Raw genomic sequence first — 6,974 nt, 5'->3', positions numbered from 1 at the left:
AAGGATGTGGTGTATATCTTCAATAGTAGCTTATACAACAAGAAAACTCCAGTTTTCATATCATTTTTTGGTACCATTTTAACTCTTGCAACCAGTGAAGAAAGATTTGTACTCACAGGGCTATTTTTTCAGCTGGAACTCAGTTTTGGCACCTCCTGGGTGGGTACCATTGTGATTATAAGAAAATAAGGGAGCTCCACAATCTCTTTTTCTAGAAAAATAGGACTGCACGCTCATATTACTGGACAACTCTTCTGCAAGGGTGTTAGATGATCTTTATAGTATTAAAATGACACTATAAGTCTGTAGGGGATTGTGGGAAATAGGTAAAAAGGTAAAGGACCCCTGGACAGTTATATCCAGTTAAAGGCGACTGTGGGGTTGTAGCGCTCATCTCGCTTTCAGGCCAATGGAGCCGGAGTTTTCCACAGACAGGTTTCCGGGTCATGTGGCCAGCATGACTAAACTGCTTCTGGCACAACAGAACACTGTGATGGAAACCAGAGCACATGGAAATGCTGTTTACCTTCCCACCACAGTGATACCTATTTATCTACTTGCACTGGCGTGCTTTCAAACTGCTAGGTTGGCAGGAGCTGGGATAGGCCAACGGGAGCTCACCCCATCATGGGGATTCAAACTGCCAACCTTCTGATCAGCACCCCAAGAGGCTCAGTGGTTTAGACCACAGAGCCACCTGCATCCCTATTCTGGGATATGGACTAGGATAAGCAGTAAATTCACACAGACTGCTGGACACCTGTTGATTCAGCCTTATTGTTTCCCTGTTCATAAGTGAGAGAACCCTCTAGAGTAGCCTTCCCTGATCTTGGATCTCCATATGTTATTGGAATACAGCCTTTATCATTTACAATGTGCATGGCCAAAGGTTGCAGCCCAACAACATCTGAGGCTCCAGAGTTGAGGAAGTCTGCTCTAGAACATGACCTGCCCACTTCCATGGCAGCATATTGTAGGATCTGCAATCATGGCAAGCTTGCCCACCATCATGACTTTCTCATTGAGGAAACCCAATAAACTTTTGCAGAGCACAGTTTTAAAACCATGGCTCTTTAGAATAATCAGCAATCTAACTACACCTGGTCTATGTTGCACCACAGAGTGGAAGGCCATAAACATGAGAGAGAGAAAATGGAATCCATTACAGAAGAAGCTATGAAAACTCATTCCATTTTCCAACACACTACAGTTTATTTTCATGGTATCATAAGAGGAAGCTGATAAAGGCAGCTTTAAAACTATAGGAGCGCCTCTATGTTTCCAAAGTGCTTTCATTTAATTGCTACTCTTAAAAATCAGAGTTTAAAATCAGAGCAATTATACACATTTTATCTAGGTTGTATTTATTTTTTTTGCATTGATATAGGATATATTCCTTGTTCCCTTTTCCTTAAACATAAAAATGGCTCTCTCCTTTAATGTAATGGAAGTCAAATTAATATTTCATTAGGCCAGTTGGATAACTTTTACAAACCTCACTGATAAACAATGAAATGAAAAATTCTGCATCTCCCAATGAATTCAAAAACTTATTTAAATTCTTCACAAGAGCCGATTTTCTTTTTCTCTTGGGATTTACATAACCATTTGGTATAATTATCTCCTCTCTTTTTTATGAGCTCCTATAAAGGAAATAAAACATCTTTTATCTTTGCAGCTAAAGAACAAGTAGACAAAGCATTTTTCTTATTCCTTTCAAATTCCAGAGGTTATGATAAGGAGCCATTAGATAACATTGTAATCAATTGTCACGTCTTATAATTGAAAAATAAAGATGTAGAGCAGGGGAAGCTGGAGACTGTCCCCATAACATTTATCATTTGGGATATGTTTTCCTGTTTTGTCTTATCAGGTTTTCAGTCATGAATACACATTTCTATTTTATGAGCTACCCTGGCAGTTTGCAATTACTCCATCCCATTTAATGCAACTAGAAAATGAATTAATGGCTCCTTCTTGCTCCACCGTGGCTCTAAATGTCCACCGCAGTGTGTAGCAGTAGTTCAGTCAAAGAAGCAGCAGCAGGAAAGCAAAGTAGTAAAGAAAATGTCTATTTATGCACTGTTACATGCATTGGCGAGTGGCAGCGGCGGGGGGCATGTGTGCATCTATGGATATGTGCCTTGAATAATGAAGTAAGTTCTCCAACGGCTTGTGCATATCAGAGGCAAAAGAAGAATGACATCTTCTCATGCAAGGCGTGATCAAATAAAGCCAATTGAACAGAAGAAGAAGGAAAGGGAAGCAATAGCTAGTTGAGCAGCTGTTTGCATTGGGAATTGGAAGACGAATGGCAAGTCCGACAACAATTTGCATGAGCAGCTAGATGAAGAATAGTATGCTCATCACCACTTTGTATGGGGAAATTTGATAAGCAAGAGCAAAGCCGAAGCAAATTTTAAAAATAACAACAGCTCACCTCCCAGGCTGAATGATGCAAAATTAGCCACTCTGAACCCTTCTTTAAATGAGGACAATGTGCGCTAACACTAGGGGCTGAACTGGTATATTACACCTGTCAAGTTAGCGAAAATGTATGAAGTCAGTAATAAAGGTTGGAAATGTAAAGAAAAAGAGGGAACATTTTATCACATGTGGTGGGAATGTAAAAAGGTGAAATGCTTCTGGAAGATGATATATAATGAGTTGGAAAAAAATGTTGAAATATACATTTATAAAGAAACTAGAAGCATTTTTATTGGGCATTGTGGGGAGTGACATAAATAGAAAGGAATGTAAGCTCTTTTTATATGCAATAACAGCAGCAAGAATATTATTGGCCCAAAAATGGAAGGAAGAAGAGTTACCGACGATTGAAAAATGTGGGATGAAGTTAATGGACTATGTAGAATTAGATCAACTAACAGGAAGGATTCAAAACCGGCGAGACCAGAAATTCACGGAAGACTGGAGTAAATTTACGGACTATTCGAAAAGTAATTGCGAAGAACAGACGACGTTTGTAGGGTTGCAAGAAGTTTTGTGAGGAGTATTATTAGAAGTATTGTAAAAATGGACAAGGGGGAGGATGATTTGTTAAGAGATGTAAAGGCAATATAAAGTTAAGAAATGCATAAGAAGTGGTAAAAACGGCAGATCATCAGAGGTGCTGATAGAAGTCTAAAAAGATTATATAAGTGATAAGTTTTGTGGTACATTTTATAATTTATATGTTAAAATTAATTTTAAAAATATTTAAAAAAACACTAAATCACAGTTTAGTATTTCATACCCCATGAGTCCAAACTTACATTGGCTAGAATATACAACCACATTCCTTCTAGATTCTCTCCTATATTAATAGCCCCTGTGGTCGCAGTTATCCATCCTCTGGGCGTATCCCATGTGCGCTGCTGCCTAAATCCAGATGACAAACAGGGCAGAGATGGAACCAGGTGTGTTTATATAGTAAAAAGCATCCTTCAAATAGCCATTTAGCCCTATGACCTGCAGGCTGAATTATTCCTGAAAGAGGAATGGCAGTGTTGTTGTTTAAGCACTGGGAAAATATGTTCGCCATTGCCAGTCTCCAGCCTGGCAGGTGCATTTTGTGCTAATGGAAGCCTCCAAGAGGTCTTCAAGGGTAGTCCCACATGCAAGGCATGGCAGCAGTCATCTTAGGAATCACCAGAATGTGAATAAGAAGGCACAGCTGGTCCAACAGTCTTAGCTGCTGAAAGGTATTACATACCACAGACGCCGCTTGGATATCCAGTGAAAATGTTGGCTCTGTCATCACCCGAGACGCTGAACCTGGTCCTTTAGAGGGAGTGATCTACAATAGACTGAACACCATCTCATTGGTCACACAAATCACCTACCAACAGAACCTGTCAATTTATTTAGACAGAGTTTCATTTCATTGACCCTCATCCAGGTCATTACTGACCTCAGACATTGATTTAGTAGCTCCCCTGCCACACATGCTAATAATTAAACCATTTAGGCTTCATCACACTTTGATTGGGTAGAATATTGCCTGCCTATTTTCCTTCTTGGTTACCCTACTGGCAAGCATCTCCTTGTGTTTATACATTTAAAAATCAGCACATTAGAGAATCTGGAGACCCTTTAAAAACAAAACAAAAACCCCCCTTTCTGTCACTATTGAAGGTGTTCTAATCCATCAAATGATGCAGCGAAGACCCTGTGTACCTCCTGTCACAATTCCTGTTACCTTCCATGGGTGAAAGGGATAGCTTCTGAAGTTGAGAGCCTTTTTCACTCATGTAAACTCCCAGTGTGATTTAGACCCCGGGGAATGAAATCATGTGAGGAGTCAACAGAAATACAGTAATGCTACGGATGTTTAGCTGTCAACGCCTGAAGGGTGGCAGGAATGGTGGTGTTGAGGCAACATAAATATTTTATATATATATGCAATATAAATTCAATAAATAAATAAACGAGGGGGTGGAGCCAGAGAACCCTCTCTGCTCCCTCACAGGATGAGGAGAATGATGGAAAGGGCTTTTTGTCGAACTGGAATATGCAGTGTGAAACTTCACCCATGCTGGGATGTGTTATATATAGCTGAAGGTCAGAGCTTAAGTCACCTTTGATTATACAAACACATTGTTATGAGTGGACGCAACTGTGAACAGATTTACAAAGTTGGGAATCTCAAGAGAGAAAATAAAGCAGTCCTGAAAAGGAAATGTTATCTGCACTTGACATGTTGCTTGTTATCGCTGCAGCCTGCAGAAGCTCTCATGAGAGATAAAGTCTCCTGTTAATGTTATCCCTTATGCTATGAAGATGGTTCTGATAAATTTGACAGTGGCAACACGTACATATATAGTAGCTGCTTGAGACATGAAAGGATGTCCACTCTTACCAGAGCAATAAATTTACTTGATTGGCAGCATCCCAAACAATCCAACATTAACAGTTCCTTTTTAAATCATAATTTGAAATAGATCTGTTCTCAGCCTCACCTAAGCTTTAGTGGAAAGGTTATCCCAGTTCTTAATCAAGAAACATTAATCATGTTCCTTCATAATGAGTTTCCTTAAAACAAATTGGACCTTACTTCAGGCTCAGACCTTACTTTCCCATTCATTCATTCATGATGACTTTCCCCTTTTTTTTTCAGTGATGAGTATTTTTTCAGAACTTGACCCAACACATGGCAATCTGATATTTGGCACATCCTGGAGAGCCAATTCATGCATTTCTAAGGTCACAGTTCTTCCATCAAATTGTAGCACTAGCATCCCACTCTTCACACCTGTCCCCACTTCCTCTTCATTCTAACATCTGCTCCCGCTTTCTTCTGCCCCAACACACTGTGAACATTCATGAGTCCCTACTTACAGCAGCATAGTTTTCAATGAAAAATGCACCAGACTAGACTTGAGCGCATAACTGTCACCATAGCAAGATGTGTGACAGAGCTGCCTCCTCTCTGTGAAATCATAGTGACAGGGAATGGGATGGTGGAGACCTCCTTCCCATCCTGACCCTTCCAGGGAGGAGGAAGAGGAAGACAGTATAGATTTACAACAGGGGTTTGAGGGAGGTCGCAGCTCAGAGGCAGATGAGGGGGAAAGTTGGGAAATCATGGGAGAGCCTTCCAAACCCACCATCTCCCAGAACCTGGCAAGCCTTAAAAGTAGGAGAGCAAAGAGCTTGAAGACAGAGGGCACTTAGTGGCACTTGTAGATGAGGTGATGAGGTTGACGAATGAAGAAGTGGGAGAGACAGGTGGTGGAGATTCACTCAGGACAACACCATTATCCAAGAGGCTGGGTTCTATAGCCTCTCTCTGTAAAGTTTTAAATAAAAAAAGACTGTATGAAACTTTTCCTTGCCTTTATACTCTTCTGGGCAACCAGCCAGGAGCCACTGACAGCATCCTGACAGCAGGGAGCAGAGAGCAATAGACATTCAAACTACCTACCTTCCAACCTTTCTTGAGAAAGGAAATGTGATTGTATGAATCCATCCCAAAGTCACACATAAAGTTGATTATTTGATGGATACAGGGCTGTGAATGCATATCTATTGGCCTCAACTTGAAGGGTTACAAACTGGCAAACCAATCTAAAAAATTTCCGAATGGTATAAGTTAACATGTCCCCCAAATAAAACTATTCATCACCTATTATGGAGATCCATCTTGACAGGGCTGAGATGCAGTCTGACTGTTAACTGTCTCTGGCTTTACCAAGACTTAAAGCAGATCCTCTTTGTGACATCACACATGACATCAGAATGCCATGTTTGCATTCAACCTAGACTATCTCCATGCCAACAGCAATGGCCAGTAAACTTCTGGAACCAAGTAACCATCAGCCTGGCTACCCACTTGCTTCGATCTAGACTATTGGATGGGGGTTTTTTGCTCTCATAATCAAAGCCTGAAGAAGAGCTGTGTATAATCTGAAAACCTGCTTCCACTATTAAAGAAAACTAATTGTCAGAGACTGGGCAGAGCAGGAATGGTGGAGACCTCCTTCCCATCCTGACCCTTCCAGGGAGGAGGAAAAGGAAGAAAGTTTAGATTTGCAACAGGAGTTTGAGGGAGGTAGTAGTTCAGAGGCAGATGGGGAGCGGGGACTGGGAAATCACGGGAGAGTCAGAACAACACCCGGCTGACACTAGAAAGCATTCCAGACCCTCCATCTCCCAGAACCCGGCAAGCCTTAAAAGTAGGAGAGCAAAGAGCTCAAAGACAGAGGGCACATAGCAGCATCCATAGAGGAGGTGATGAGAAAGATGAATGAGGTGGAAATTCCCAGATGTCAAAAAACAGTTAATTATGTATGTCGCTACTGCGGCCTGTGTTTTGTTAGCCCCAAAATGGAAAATGAGGAAGGTCCCAACTAAATAAGAATGGCAACTTAAACTGATGGAATGTGCACCGCTTGCAGACCTAACACACAGAATAAGAGAACAAGAAGAGCCTATGTTTAAAGAAGATTGGAAAATGTTTGTTGAATATATGGGGG

General features: G+C 41.0%; 1 long non-coding RNA gene across 2 annotated transcripts; it reads right to left on the bottom strand.

Moving 5' to 3' along the window:
* Positions 1 to 1,199: 1,199 nt before the first annotated feature.
* Positions 1,200 to 6,195, bottom strand: LOC309348162. 2 transcript variants are annotated; one of them, XR_014159251.1, is made up of 3 exons: positions 5,924 to 6,195; positions 3,713 to 3,806; positions 1,200 to 1,643 (listed from the first exon to the last, which is right to left on the bottom strand). It is a non-coding gene; the product is annotated as an uncharacterized lncRNA (long non-coding RNA). The 2 variants fall into 2 exon arrangements; XR_014159252.1 differs by having other exon boundaries at positions 6,125 to 6,195.
* Positions 6,196 to 6,974: the final 779 nt, after the last annotated feature.

This window comes from Podarcis erhardii (assembly GCF_964252035.2).
Source record: "Podarcis erhardii genome assembly, chromosome: 8".
NCBI lineage: Eukaryota > Metazoa > Chordata > Lepidosauria > Squamata > Lacertidae > Podarcis > Podarcis erhardii.
This window is presented reverse-complemented; position numbering and strand designations above follow the sequence as displayed.